Source organism: Agelaius phoeniceus, chromosome 3, assembly GCF_051311805.1.
Source record: "Agelaius phoeniceus isolate bAgePho1 chromosome 3, bAgePho1.hap1, whole genome shotgun sequence".
Classification (NCBI taxonomy): Eukaryota; Metazoa; Chordata; class Aves; order Passeriformes; family Icteridae; genus Agelaius; species Agelaius phoeniceus.
Window position 1 is genome coordinate 60,980,965 of NC_135267.1, and position 15,899 is coordinate 60,996,863.

The 15,899-nt window shown below is 41.2% G+C and overlaps 1 long non-coding RNA gene across 1 annotated transcript; it reads left to right on the forward strand.

The window, feature by feature from the left end:
- The first annotated feature begins 4,518 nt into the window (after positions 1–4,518).
- Positions 4,519–5,652, forward strand: LOC129118901 (uncharacterized). Its single transcript, XR_008534027.2, has 2 exons — positions 4,519–5,092; positions 5,449–5,652. It is a non-coding gene; the product is annotated as an uncharacterized LOC129118901 (long non-coding RNA).
- Positions 5,653–15,899: the final 10,247 nt, after the last annotated feature.

The following is a 15,899-nucleotide window of genomic DNA, read 5'->3' on the forward strand; positions in this document are numbered from 1 at the left end:
GTTTCTCAAAACAAACATAGCACTGACTGTGGGCAGGATGATCTACTAGCACTTGCTTTTCCTTTATTCTCATACAGAAAAGTAAGGCTTGGATGCTCAGAAACATCCACTTGTGGGTGGACTTTGTGCCACAGGATATGTCACTAAATGAATATAAAATAAAATGGCAGAGAGTTTTAAAAAAACATAAGGTATATTTCTCAGTCAAATTAATATTTTCTTAACTGAGCAGTCAAGAAATGCAGACATAAGAAAGCCTTCATGAGACAGCTATCCCACAAAGTCTTTTTCTCCTCCTTGGGATTCCAATCTTTTTCAACAGTGAATACCTACAAGATGATATTAAGGCTTATTTGGTTAGAACTTGTGCAGAGTGCTCTGTCTTATTCATGTCCATGCGAGGGTTTTTTGTGAAGAAACAGATCCAGCTGAGGGAAGTTCAGTACTATTACAGTGGCATAAGAGACTAGTCCAAAATAATAAACACTTAGAAAGGATAAAATTATCAAGTACAAAGCACTCTGTAAACATCTTTTAATCCTCAGATGTTCCAGTGCCAGTTTCCCCTCCCCTCTTTATAAACCAGGCTGTCCAAGGCCACACAACAAGTCAAGAGCTGAGCCAAAACTGCCTTCTGATGCTTGAATTCCAGTTTTGAAACCCAAATGTATCTCTCCTCTTTTATTTCTACACTCTGACCACTACTCAAATTGCTTCTTTTCAAAAAAATATAGAAAGAAAGATTATTGAAGCCTTTTGACCCTTGTGCCCAGCAAATCCAGTCCTTGGGCTGCCAAGGAGCTTTGCAGAACTCAGTGCTTTACAGTTTTGTGGTCTCTGTAGTTCAAAGTAACTTTAACCTCAGCAGACATCAGATATTAACTTCTTTTTCCATATCTGAATGGCATCTGGATTCACACAATATTCTTTCCCCTTAGCAACAGTTTTGTTTGTGACTTGCAGGGAGACAAGCAACCTTAGGGAGAACAGACTCCCATGAACACAAGTAAGCAGTAATAAACCAATAAAGCTGCCAGAAGGGCAACTACAGCATTTCCCAGGTTGGAGACATGTCTAGGTTCACAGTCATGCTGTTATCTTCAAAGTCACTTGATTGTTTCTATTCCTTCATCATAGCAACAGCTTCCTTTCCTCCCAGTTCAGCAATGACATCTTGCATCCTCCCTATCCATAAAACAGATCCCTGCCTCTAGCATTGTGCTGATGAAGAGTTCTGCTTTCCTGATTGATTGTCAGCCAAGACTGCTCAGATGCAAGTGAGGGTGATTCAAGCTTTTGGATAAACAGTCTTAAGTTCCTGCATACCTGAATCTGAGCCAGATTCCTGCAGTAGCATCGCTCACTAGAGCTAGCTACCATCTCCAGATCCCAAACAGCATTTGAGCTAAGCTCTCTTGAAAGGATGTCAGTGTTGAGATATATCATTAGTACATGGAAAACAATCTCCAGCTTTGAGTCTTTGGTAACATATAAGGCTGCACAGTTCTTTTCTGTATTTATAGTACAGACTTTTTGTTTAACATTTGTCTACCTCATGTATCAATGGCACATATTTTCATAAATTAAAAGCATTAATGTGCTGTCTTTTGATGAAGCAGCTCTAGCTTCAGTTTAGCCTGACTCCTATCAAAGACTCCTTTAATTCTAACCACAGATGCACAGAAATAAAGAGGACGATTTCTTTTGTTACATTTGGAGGGGTTCACAAGCTCTATCAGGTCCCTAGAATATTTGTTGCATTTTCTTTCTCCACTGTTCTTTCATCTTTCTTCTCAAATCTTTATCTAAAGTACACTTATTGCACATCTCAGCTAGACAAGGCAAAATCTGTTTGCACTCCTTCTATGGTCCCAAGCTAGAAAAAGTTTTTCAACATGTGCCTATCCCATAGGACATATTTTCTAGAGGAAACTTTCTTGCAAAGCAGAGAATCCACTGTGCTTCGTGTGAGCACCACACAAGGAAACCATGAAGTCTTTCATTCCCTTATACTTGGCAATGGTGAAGCCGCATCTCAAAACCTGTGTTCAGTTTTGGCCCCAAAAAAAGACATTGAAGCACTGGAGCATGTCCAGAGAAGAGAAAGGAAGTTGGTGAAGGGTCTGGAGCACAAGTCCTTTGAGGAGCAGCTGAGGGAGCTGTAGTTGTTTAGCCATAGAGAAAAGGAGGCTCAGGAGAGACCTTATCACTCTCTGCAATACCTGAAAGGAAGCTGTAGCCAGGTTGGAGTTGATTGCTTCTCTCAAGTAACAAGTGACCAGACCAGAGGAAATGGCCTCAAGTTGTGTCAGGGAAGGTTTAGAATGGATATTAGGAAAAATTTCTGACTGAAAGGGTGATCAGGCATTGGAAGAGGTTGCCCAGGGAAGTGCTCAACAGGCATGTGGATGTGACACTTTGGGAAATGGTGAACAAGGCGGTGCTAGGTTAATGGCTGGCCTCAATGGTCTTAAAGGTCTTATCCAACTTTAATGATTCTATGATTCTATGTGTGTGGAAAATAAAGAGGGGTGGAAGTGGCAACTCTGTCAGAGCTGGGTTTCTGAAAGACAGGTGAAAGGCAATGCAAGGCAAGGCTGAGTATGCTGTGCAAACACTATTCTTTTTTTTGTGTGTTTCAAAGGAGGCTGTTCAGAGCTGGGAGATTCAAATGCCACCAGAGCTGGTTGTCAAAAGTCAGTAAAATGAAGACTTGATGTTATCATCAGAGGTGTAGTATCTTCTGCTGTTCTTGTGAAGATCTTGTAACCTCACTTTAAAAATTCATCACCTTTGTGGCACTGTACTGTGGCCCTTGACTGAATGGCATTTGTGAGTCTCTTCAAGGGCCCACAGATTGTGAGGGTTTTCAGAAATTCTTAGTGATTCTTTTCCCCCACTTCCCTTTGCCTGGGAGTAAAGTACTTGATTATTAGTAACTGCAGAATACATTTATCTGAAGAAGGAAAGTGAGGCTTTGAATGGTAGGGGTGTGACCCACTCTACAAACTGGACTTAGACATGCTTATCTATCTCATATGGAAAATTTATGTGCATACATCACTGCTGTAGCTTTATCAGTTAGTGGAGCCAAAGCAAAAGCAAGTCTTTGGATGGCATGAGATTTACATTGTTGGGTTTTTTTCAAATGCATTTATTCTCAAATGATGTTTTTATTATGTATTGGGGATAATTTAGTTAAAATTTAAAAACTGGAGAGTGGCATGAGACGGGAGTCACGTCCAGTGTTAATGCTGAAAGATCACTGGCAAGCACAAGCCCATTTAATAAAAAAATGGAAACTTCACAGAGTTCAAGATATCTTCTTATCTTTTGCTGTTGAATGGCCGACAAAAGGAAGGGAAGTGACTCACTATCACTGAACTAAATGGAAGATTCATACTTAGTTCAGTTATGAGTTTAGCTATAAATTATTCAGGAAAAGTTGTTTCCTGACAAAGAAATTGGCCTTTTGTGTTCACAATGTCCTAGCAATCCTATCAGGTAGCACCTGAATGCAGAAAAAGAAATTGAGATCCACTGCTGAAAATGTAGTTTGTTGCTATCAGTCTATTGAAGAAGGATGTTAAAAATTATACTTCTGAAAGTGAAAGAAAATTTCATAAAATTCCAACAGCTTTGATACTTGAGCTGTGCATAAGTACAATTTTTCAAAAAGGTCATATCTAAACTTTCTAGAACACAGAAATATATAATATTTTCTCAGATGAACTTGAGGACTTAAAAAATGACACCATGGAGTCTTCAGCATTTTTTTGTGGCAGGTAGATCTTGGGCTATGTCAAAATAATTCAAACTCTTCTTGAAATAATACAGGAATATAATTCAAATAAAATGTAGATGTTGACACAGCCTTTTACCTGCTTAAAGGCCGGTTTTGCATTGAAGTCAGCAGAAATTCAGGATGTCATGAGCATTTTCAGCAGTACAGCACAAGCACTTGAGCTGTTTGAAAGGCACCTGTGACTCAGGTGTTCAGGAGGCCCCTCCTGCCCTAGAGAAACCATGCCACTGCTCTGCCAGCCCAGCTGAAGGCCATGCTGGGCCCATGCATTAAAGAGCTTCCACTGCTTGTTGTGGAAGCAGGATTCAGCCCAATTCACCACAGACTTTTAAAGGGGTAGAAAGTGATTAATGTTAGAAAGTGATTAATCTTAGCATAAGCTCCTGATGTACTCAGACACCAGCTGGATGCACCCATCTGCATGGAGGTTGGCAACAGCTGCTCCCACAGCCTGGCAGAGGAGCTGGCAGAGCACAGGGAGGAGCTTGTGCACATGGGGAGTGTATGCTGAAGGGCTTCGTTACCCTGCTATTTCTCCATGGGACGAAAGAAATTTATTGTACTTTGGAAGGGAAGGAGGCATGTTAAGCTTCTATGAGATGTTGAAAGAAAAAACAAACTCAAACAAAACAAAACAAAAAAAAAAAAAAAAAACCAAAAAAAAAAAAAAAAAAACAGGAGTACTTTACAAAACGGTTTGAGCTGTAAGAGAGAAAGGAATGAATTTGAGATCCCATGAGTAACTCCTGTAAAGATTTCTCACATCCATTTTCCAAACAACTTAGAGTACTGACTTCACCCTTTTCTTTTTGAGGCTACAAAACCTTCTTGTGTTTAGGGATTAAAAACAACCAAAAAGGTCATCTTCTCCATCATCTTCCTCTCTGCAGATAACGGTGACTGGTACATACTTGTATTGAGAGCATGTTTGCTCTACGTGTTGTAGAAATTCCTTACTTTCCTCTCAAGGAAAGTGTTGGAGGCCTGGCACAAGTACCCAGAGCACCTGTGCAATGTCAACACAGAAGGTGCCAAAATCTTGTCCAGAAGTACTCTTGGCTGATGGGTAAAGGCATGGCCTACTTTCTGTATGAGAGTTCGAACTACAGAATATCATGAGATCCTTTCAGACTCTTTAGGATTTGGTGGTTTTGCAGAGTTGATTTCAGCTCTCTCTTAGGCATGTCCTTTATAGCTCTGGCCAGTGCCCATCACAATGACAACCTCATGCAGCAATAATGTTTAGAGATGAGGAAAAACTCATTCTTGCAGCCTAAAGACAGAAAGGTAAGATGTTAAGTAAACTCTTCTCTTCTTTCTAACTTCTGCTTTTAAAATGGATTTTTTTCCCCAAAGGAGAAGAAAAATCTGGAAGTGAGATACAGCCAAATTCTTCCTAGCCTCCTTCTCCCCTAACTCCCCAAGTAACTTTCTGAGAAGAAAAATAGTGAAATGCTTTCTTATTTGGCAACTTCTTATCATTTTCTCTAAACAGTACATGTACCCACAGCGCCTCTTTTTCCTTTCAACTGGAGATCTCAAATATTCTACATTATTATGTGACACAAAATAAGGCAGCAAATCATGATTCTAAAAAATGACCAGGAGTACTCATCTTCAAATGTTTCTCTGTCCTTCCTCAGAAGAGATGTAGCTGAGCAGACCCCACACGGCAAATACCTCCAAGCACTGCAAAGAGACTCTGCTTTCAAAGAAGAGGAATCATCTGTTTTGAACAGCACTTATATTTTTTATTCTTCCCAGCAGTATTTTTTTAAAATCAAGCTATTTTCAAAAAAGCTTCTTTAACTTTCTTTGTCTGTCAGTAAAATTCTTTACATGAGCAAGCTGTCTTGTAAAGACAATGTTTTTCAACTGGATTAACCCAAATGAAGTATTTCATTCACAGTGAGACATTGGATAAAATGGCCCTGTTTTCTGAAGAACTCTCAAGAACTTGACCCATACAGGGTAAAATAAATTAATGAACTAGAGATTTTTATTTAAGTGCTTCAGTTTGAGAATTTGAGCACTTAAATTTAGGCTTGTATTTTTCCTTAAATTAAAAGAAATTTGAAGTGTGAAGAGATGTGGCACGCTGGCTAATGCAAAGCTGTCCAGATCAATTTTCTCTGCTGTACCAAAATACAACACATTTTAGCAATCTCGTGGTTTCTCTTTGTTAAAAGCTGTAGTTAGATCTAAAATACCAATATTAATCCACAAAGCTCTTTGCTTTAAAAAAATACCACAAATCACTATCCTGCGTTAGTACAAGCCAAATTTTGCTGCCCCTAGTAGAAGTTCTGGGTTCTGAACAAAGCTGCTGTCCCCATGAGCACTCTGTGCTCTGCTGACCTGGGGGTGGGGAGCTGCAGTGGCTGGGAACAGTGAGCCCTGCGAGTGCTCTGGCCACTGCATTGTCTCACCACTCAACAGTCAGGTAACTTAAACCCCCTGGTTTAGCCCTCATTTTTACTAACTTTAGATTCATCTGTGGGAGAGAAGCTTCACTGGCTTCAATGGAAAGAAAAGGGGAATTTCACTCACTTCCAACAATTAGACTGAGTTCTCTGCTAAGATCAAAGGTGTCTGGTTGATGAAAAGCTGTTTCCTTGAGGAGTACAATTCATTTTGGCCAAATAGCACTCAAAAGTGTTAGAAGTACTTGAAGGGACAGTGGCCTAGCTCAGTAAAACACCTAAGCACAGCCCTGCAAGCTGCAGTAGGTTTGGGAAGTCCAAGCCACAGAGCACACCCCACCACCTGGCCAGGGTCTGCAGGCTGGTGGCAGAGCAGGCAGGGGAGATTTACACAGTCACAGAGCTGCTCCCATTCTCATCCCAAGAAGTGAGCTCAGAGCCTTACTCAGAAATTATTTAAGGTTCAGCTCCAGCCCCTTTCAACACAGTCATCAGCAGGTGACCTTTTTGGTGAACCTCAGTGGCAGGCAGCCCTCAGCAAAGGGGAGAGCAGAGAGCAAGAGGCAGCAGGTGTCTGAGAAAGCTCCTCTTACCAGAGTCCACCAGCAATGGCATTATTGGTGACACTACGGAGACAGGTCTTGTGCCAAACATAAGGCTCTTAACTGCTGATCTGCATCAAAACAGGGGGCCTAAGGAACTAACTGATAAAAATCAACATAAGCAACCAATTTACCTTTTTTTTAGGAGATTAACAGAAAATATTGTGGGTTATGAATTTTAGAGATGGATCTAAATTCAAACCTCATGTTGAAGGAGCAGATCTCAATGAGAATATAGTGTCTTGCCACACATTATTGCATTTAATAAACTCATATGCACAACCCTCTCTGGGTGTTAGGGCTGGGTGTCAGGCTGGGATCTGTCCTTGCAGTTAAGATAGTACTACTAACTCTTTTCTCTCTGGAAGTTACTTCCTATTAAAGATATTTGAAAACTTAAAATGTAATAAGCAGAGAAATTTTAAAAAAGCATAAGAAAGAGGAAAGAATAAATAAAATTTATTTTTATCACTGAAGAACAGGGATGGAGATTAGTGGTAGAGAAGGCTGCTGATAGCAATTTAATACAGACCAGTGTCACAGTATGTTGCTGTCCTCCTCATCCTCCTCCCTCTAGCCTGACTCAACAAGGGCAGCTGCTAATCCTTCCATTTATGGCACAATGCGAACCTTTCTCTGTTCACTAATCCAACACCACATCAGCAGCATCAGCTGATGTGCAGCCCCTTTTGCCTACAATCCAGTAGTCTCTGCCAGCATGCCTGATCCTGTATACATCTCCTGCCCAAAATTCAGTGCCTTGAAAGGGTTGTGGGGAGAGCAAAACACCGCCCCTTGAATGGTGCCTCAGGAGAACTTCGGCAGCCTGAGTTTTAGTTTGTTTTCTTTAAAAAGCAGTTCAGTAGGATAGAGCTCAGATTTACAGGACAAAGAGGGAGAACAAACCCTGCTAAACTGTCATTAATCTCACTGCAGTGGTGGAAAGAAATTCCATTTGTGTTCCTAGGGAGGGTCTTTGCTTTATGATCCAGCAAATGCTGGATGCTACAAGGCTGTTTGAACTTGTGCCAAATTCAATAGAGACCCACAGCAGTGGAAAACAAAGTCATTTAATTCTACAGCTAACTAAACTTCTACTATAAATTGTAGGGATATACCGTACAATTAAATCCACAGTTTTGGCACTTAGACTAGTTTGAATTTGAATCCACCAAAATTTTTTATAAATAAATCCTAATTTTTTATAGTCGGTAACATGCAGAGAAGGAAGATCTGTAGAGTCCAGCAAAATTAGTTTTTCTTTGGTCTTCATTCATCTTTTGCACCATTTTGGTAATACAGAGGGCTGAGTACTGATACAGATCATGCAAGAAAGGACACCTTCATAAAACTGAAGAAAGTACACTTAAGCTGCATGCAACTGTATAATATAAAAATGGCATACCACCATTAGTTTAAAAAAAATGAACAAGACAAAGAGCAAATGAACAGAAACTAAAAAATCCAAACAACTCTACAATGCTCTGCACATGGTAAAGGGACATTGATATGCAAGGCCTCATATCCATTTGTTTGGTCCTGAGAAATTGTGGGATACTTTGAATTAGCTGCTACATAATGCATGGCATAAAACACAGCACATAATTCACTCATACACTTTAAAAGTATTTGAATTTTGAGATCCTCTGTGATACCAATAACATAAGAGGCATTTAACCTTTACAAAGAATAAAATGTTAATCTAAAATTAAATTTATTTTTATTCAGATGTAATAACCTCTCTACCACATCCAGAATATGGATTGTTCCTCCTTCACCCACTATGTTTTTTCCCAAGGAGAACTCTCCAGGCAGAAAATATCTCCTCTTGTGCTTGCAAACAGCTTGCTCAGAGGCAGCAGGACTATGCACACATGCAAGGACATGGGCTGCAGGCACATCCCTGCACATAACACAAGGTAGTTCAAAGCATTTGGAAGCTGCTTCTGCATCTTTGGCAACTCCCAAGAGAAAATGGTCTCAAAAGTGGGACATGGCCTTGGTACTGATGGGGAGGGTTACTCAGCTCCAGGGAGAGCACACTGCATATTCCTGCAAGTTGCTTTGCACTACAGTGAGTACCAAAGAGTTTTTATTAAAAAAAAAAAAAAACAAAAAAAAAATAACACAAAAACCACCCAACCAGGAAAGTGTGTGAAAGTGTCTGAGAGCTGAATTATATCAGCTCTGAGGTGGCACACAGTAGCAGTAGTTAGGAACAAAACAATCACAGGAGGCAACTTAACAATGTAATTGGTTTCTGCATTAGGTCAGAGTTGCTACAAACCTCACCCATCTGTGAAGCAGTCAGATTTTCTGCTTGAGTTCAGCTTTATCCAGTAAGCCAAGGGAAAGAGGAGTACAGAGGATGTAGACATGAAAAATTCTGGCTCTTGGCTTTGGAAGAAACAGGAAACAAAATTACATTGTCTGAGGGACTTCCTACAACACAGCAATGCAAGGCAATCAGATTCAGCTATCAGCAATACAGAACACTACCCGATTACCTTAGAACAAAAATACTCCCTGTACAATTTCACCTTCACAGTTCAGCTTGCTGTGTTAAAAAATGAAAAATAAAGAATAACTCCTTGAGAAAGTGCCCAAAAAGGTCATAACAATAATGTAGAGAGTGATGTAATACAGCCGGTGTTTGGAAATGTGGCATTTTGTTTACAATCATGGTACTATCTACTGAAGATTTCATGCAGTTGAGGTTGCCCCGATATGCTCGGGTGTGTAGAACCTGTGCACTTCAGGACCTTATGTCCTTCTCTCATTAGACTGCACATATGACAGAAAATACCATGCCAGAAAATACCATGCTGCCCCCCAGCATGAAGCATGAAGGAATTTCCCCATGCAGGAGCAGGAGGGGGGACACATTCACCAGGTCTTGTCCCATGACTGCAGGGAGGGGTTCAGCACATGCACCCAGACTGAAGCTCAGGAGCAGGCACGAGGCTCACGGGCTGAGAACCAGATTAAAAACTGTTTGCTAAAGGCCTCTTCAGATAACCTTGCACAGAGCCTGGCACCCATGGGCAGTAGGGAGGGAACTCCTCAGTGACCCCACGGGGAGGACAGCCATCCCTGGCACAGGAAAGTGATCTCCATACTATATTTGTTATACAGGGAAAGTGAAGGCTGCCCTGGACAGACACACTAAATACAAAATGGCTTTCTCAACCATTCCTTTAAAAAAAGTTGCATTGTTCTTCTGTAAAGAGAGAGAGAAAAAAGCTTTAAAAGCTTTGCCTGCTGGTGTCCATCACTCTGCATCTGAAAAGCCTCCTTCACTACTGGCAAATGCATATTATGCCTCCACATATGGAGGCATTTCCCCAAAACCCAAAGACAAGCAAAGTCTGGCTCTTCTAGCCAGCAAGGAGATGAAGCATCCGTGGGCTGATCAGCATTTTTAAAAGGAACCAGAAGCTTTTAACATGGGCTTCATTTGAATAAGAAACAAAAGCAAGATTTAAACTGAAATTAAATTCAGTGACACAAAAGGCTCTACTGTGATACAAAAAATATAAACAATGTGGTTCTTAACAAGACACTGATTTATGTTTCCTTTATGGAAAAAAAAATCTTTACTTTTTAAAATCAGTACTGGTAGGAACATATAGTCCAGTAAATAACATTTGTTACTTTTCTCTTTCCCCCACTCCCTTCCCACCCAGTTATATGCTTATAAAGAGAGAGCGATTACAGCAATTTCAATGTCCAGACACTTGAGAAGATGTTGCAGTGAACACAGACCACCCACTAACTTCATCTGCCTTGTTTTTGTAGTCCTGAATTTTTGCAGATTTTCCACTGCCCTTGATAATGAAAAACATAAGCTTTTTCTTTTCTTTATTAGTTTTTATATACAAAGGGCAAAATGCAAGGGCAGGTCAAGGAGAATTTGTTAAATGCCAAAAAATCCAAGACATCCCTCCACACATGTTGGCTTTCCTCTCAATTTTTGTGCCATCAGGCACAGCACCAGTTTCTTTTCCACTCACATTGTAGCTTCAAGATCCAAACTAGTTTCTCACCAATTTTACTCTCGCAAACCTGGTAGACAATGACCACTGTAGCTTTCCTTTCTCACATGAAGCTTGCCTCTTTTACAGAAAACTACACAGGTAAAGCAGAAGTGAAATTAGTCCAGAAACACAGAAAATTTAGTGTGATTCCACAGGTCAAAGCTGTTATAGAGCTTTCTTCCCAGAGTCCAGAAATTCTCTAATAATAAATAATAGTAATAATAAATATTTGCTTGCATAACATTGTGTGCTATCACACAGAGCTATGTTCTTGGAGGGGTCTGCAAATGAGAGCTTACTGCTGACAGGGACAACAGAAAAAGAGACAGTTTAAACTATATTTCACTGTTGAAAAACAAAAAAATCTAGATAGGCTGCTTGCTAGTTAACATACTGGCTTTGCTGTTCACTTCCAAAGGTCACCTTCTTCCTGCTGTGGAGCCTTCTGCCACATATCTGTCCAGTCTAACAATTTCTGCCAGACAGTTTTTGTCAGATCAGGTTAATTATTAACACAAATCACAAAAACAACCCCATCACAAATCCTTTTCTTTTACTTGCAAACTGGGTACATTACAAAAGCTGAACAAGCTTAATCTACCATAAACAGCGGTCATGTGTTACATTTACATAGCTTTTGTCAGCAGTGCTTCAGAAAAACACACACAAATGGGGATCACTTCATCCTTCACTAGACTTAATCAATTTGGAATTTTTGAATGGTATACAGTGATGGTTTGTAGAGCAAAGGAAAGAGTACAACCTTAGTGAAATACAGAAAACATGGGGAAAATATTTTAAGCAGGTCAGGCATCAACACAAACTGAAATATATCCTGAGTCATGGAATAAGACCCTTATAAACAGGGCAGTGTAAGTTTTACTGACTGCAAATGGTCAATGGCTTTGATTTTCTGCTTCACTGCAAAGGTTCAAACCCACACATCTCATTTCATCAGTAGATAAATATCTATCTCAGGGTAAAGCACAGTCCCATAGCTGAAACCTGACACCCTGAATGCTAGATATCCAGACTTACTGAACTGTGTGGGTATCTTTACATGATAATCCATCTGTAAAAGATACTATGAATTTCCAGTTGCCTAATTTTCTTCCCTTGGCTTTCTACTGAATTGCCTACTGCAATTCTGAAGCTTTTCTGTGGAAAAGGGTTGATTTCTCATGGGGAAAGGCAAGCTAAACACCTGAGAAAAAAAATACCCCACCACCAAAACTCCACCAGCATAGAGACTGTCTCCTCAGGGAAAATTTCAAAAGTAGATATTCAAAATTAGTTACCAGAATACTGCCCAATTGAGACCACTTGTAACAGCAATTACATTTAAGAACCAGTGCCAGAGGAGCAATTTTTATTTCTGTACTAACACTGGGTTTGGGGGGCGTTTTTTGAACTTTGGGTGGTATGAGAGTTTTGTTTGATGGATTTTTTTCCAATAAAAGGTTTTCCATTTTTCTTCTTGATATATTTCCCAAAGGTTTAATGAAGACAGCATTTTAGCTTAGCTATTGTCAACAGGTCAGACGAAGATAACTCCATTGGGATGTTTCAGTGAAGCACCACAGTCAGAACATGCTCTTGGGACACGCTTGCACACACGAAAGCTCATTCTGATCACACAGGGCCTGTTCTTGAGGCAACAGGGGCTGCTTCAATTGTCTAATACAGTAAACACTAGGAAAACAGCTAGAAAACCCTTGAGGATAAACACCAAACTACAGTTTAACAAGACTAGAGAACATTCTGGACTACTGGCAAGAAGATACTTTCTCATTGTAGGTACCAGCTCACTTAACACCGCTAACTCCAAGGGCTTGCTCAGCTCCAAAACACAGCTAATCAGAGTTTGAATTAGCTTTCCTACATCTCCTGGGTAAACTCTCCTGCACCCCTGCCAAAACACACTTCTCTCCTCCCCTGCATTTCCAAACAATCCCTCACCATAGGTATTTCCCCTGCAGCTTCTCACAGTGCTGTGCACTTAGCTGTAAGCTGCACAGCCACACCAAATGATCAGAGGCAGAAGTGGATGCATAGAAGTGTTGGGTGTGTATCCTGGAACAGGAGAAAGCTCTTAGCCCTGCCTCAGCACTTCTGCTCCTAGCTCTTCTCCCCCTTCATCCAAAAACTAGACCTAAAAGGAAGAAATATTTCCAGGCTCCAACTTCAGCTTCTGCCACCGAGGTCTGACGGGTCGCAGTGCAGCCAGCCCTGATCACAGCCGTTCTTCACGTTCATTTCAGGGGCAGGCTGCAATGCCTGCAGCGCTATCCTCCCACAGGGAGGGCAAACCAAAGCTGCTGCGGGAATCCAGCAGCTGCCCGGACAACAGATAACAACAGGATGTCATTTATCCTCAGCAGCGGGGCTGGAGGTCTTGCCGAAGCAGTTAGAGGTCAAAATTAGTTACCAGGCAATGGCTGCTTAGTGATTCATGCGAAATTAGTCGTGACCTCAGCCAAAGGGGCTGCGGGGAAGTGTTCACGTGGCACTAAGGCACTAATTAGCACTGCCACTGGATGGCTCCGTGCAGGTCACAGCCGGGGCTGGATCACACGGCGAATTACCCCAGCCCACTAATGACGCCAGTGTCAATGAAGTGAAAGTTTGCCCCCATGGAAAACTTAAATCAGAGATTACTGCCTTATCTGATGCAAATACAAGAGGGAATGAAGGCTCTGCTTCCTCCATGAGCATCACCCAGTGCCTGATCTGATAGGGAAAGCAGGAAGCCGTCCCAGAAGCTGGACCCTTTACTCCCAATCACTCTTTAAATTAGTCCTTCCTCTTATGTGTTTGAATTCCCAAAAGGCACAGTTTTTGTCCCGGGGAACAAGCAGATAACAAGCAATGTGTGGGATTAGCAGTGAGTGCATAGCAAAGGTGTAAGATTTGGTGCCACCGTCAAAACACATCCAGACTGAGCTTCCTCACTTGCTGACCACAGCGTGGCTGAATGCAGATGAGAGCAAGGGCTGGGTCTATATTTCACCACATTAGAAGGACTTGCAAGAAAAGTTTGTATTTTGACAATGCAATTCCCTTGGAAAAAACAAAGTTCTTGTGTTAGATGTACACAAACACATTATAAGTAGAAACACACCATTGCTTCCATTCTGTATTAAACTTCATCACAACCTCATTTTTAGATCTTAAAAAATTCAGATTTATTTAGAGAAAGGAAACACAGTGTAGAAGCTTGGATTTTCTTATTTGATGGTGTGGGGAGAAGACAGAAAAGACAAACTCCTGAGAGCATCCCAGCACTGGAGAAAGGGCAGACCTAGAGCAGCTAGGCAAGAACCAAGAGTACCTGAAGCCCAAGTGTAGATTAGGGAGTAGGAGTGACAGCTGTGGTGGTACCAAGGGATGAAGCAGAACTCCTGATGGTGGGCAGGTAGTGTGCTGACAAATCCTGGCCAGAAGAGTGCACAGCCTGCTCTGGAGGCCCACATCCATTTCATTTCAGTAGAAGCCTTTTCTTCAGACCTTATTTATTTATTTATTTATTTATTTATTTATTTATTTATTTATTAAACTTCCTAAAATTTGACTTGGCATAGAGAAAAAGGGACTTGGCAGAGGGAAAAGCAACATTTCCCAGTAGGGTAACTTTAAGCTAGCCAGTGCAACTTGATATGAGTTCTTAATCTTCAAGACTTGTGTTGACATCACAAGCTGTGAAAGTGGAGCCAATAATCAGGGGAGCTGAAGTTTGGGTTACATAAAGTGCTCTCTTTTTGTTTTTCTTTCTAAGCTATCATTGCTTTTAGTGCAAAACTAAAGAATTAAAAGAATTTTAAGGGCATGGGGAGTCACATATTTAAATAAAAACAGCAGTATGGGATGGCCTTGGATTTCAAGTCAGTCCAAAGGCAAAGACAGAATTAAGAAGGAAGCTGGAGGCATAGAGCTGGACTAAAAAGACTGCAAGGCTCATGTGAAAGAAGTATCTGGCCAAATACAGGGGATGACATCCTGTAATGTTTAACACAGCCTAAGCAAAGACATTCTTTCTCCATGACTCCAGAGGAGCAAGGAATACACAAGATGGGGCAGAATGGCACTGCTTGCTAGCAAAAGTGCTCATACAGTATGACACTACTGCCCATTGTGTCATCAGCTCCTGCAATGCAGCAGCCTGGATGGTGACAACCTGCACCCTCCTGTAGGTTTTGGAGAGCCCAAGGCTCCCCAGCTCCATGCAAGGAAGAAATGGTCTGGAAGTGCTGCTGCCCCAGAGAGGAGTGCAGTTTTATGGCCATTGCCCTGGACTGCAGTTCTAGGGTTAAGTCACTGCCTAAATTATGGCTCTGGGACTCCAGGTACCTGGCTGAGGCAAGAGGCCCCCAAACCTGCTGGCTTTTCAGATTTATTCTAGTAAGATCAACATTTTGAAAAGCTGAGAAGCTGACTGTGCACTGCGAGCCAGATGCAGAACACTGGGAGTCCAATCCTGCTCTTACTAATGTCAAATAAGAGTTTTACTGTTGGCTGCAATGGGGTCAGGATGGCATCCTCAGAGCCATGCAGAGCAAACAAGATTAAAAAGGCAAACTTTTAAAATCTAAATAAAACAGCAGATTTCAGATCATACATTTCCAAACAAACATTACTGAAAACAAGGGTTTAAAGAGCTAGTTGCCAATTTTGAATGCAGTTCTTTCCAGCAGCCCACTTGGACACATCAACTTACAGTGAGGTTATGGATCTCCAAATCCTTTTACTTAGGCTGGAGCAAGTTAGCACCTTAACATTACCTGTTCTTTAAGAGGGTAGGTAAGATACTTTTAACAAGAGAGGAGAGGAAGGGGTGTGACTTAACAGCAGGAGTAGCTTTCCATACGTTTCACACTGTTTGCCACCAACCTTAAACACACAGAAGCTATGTCCTGAAAGTTCTTACAGCAAAAATATGATACCATAGTATGAAACACACCTTCTGCTCATTTGCAGAAACAGATGTCCTCACTGCCTTGCCAGGCTTGACAGATACATAGAGCCTGGAAATCAG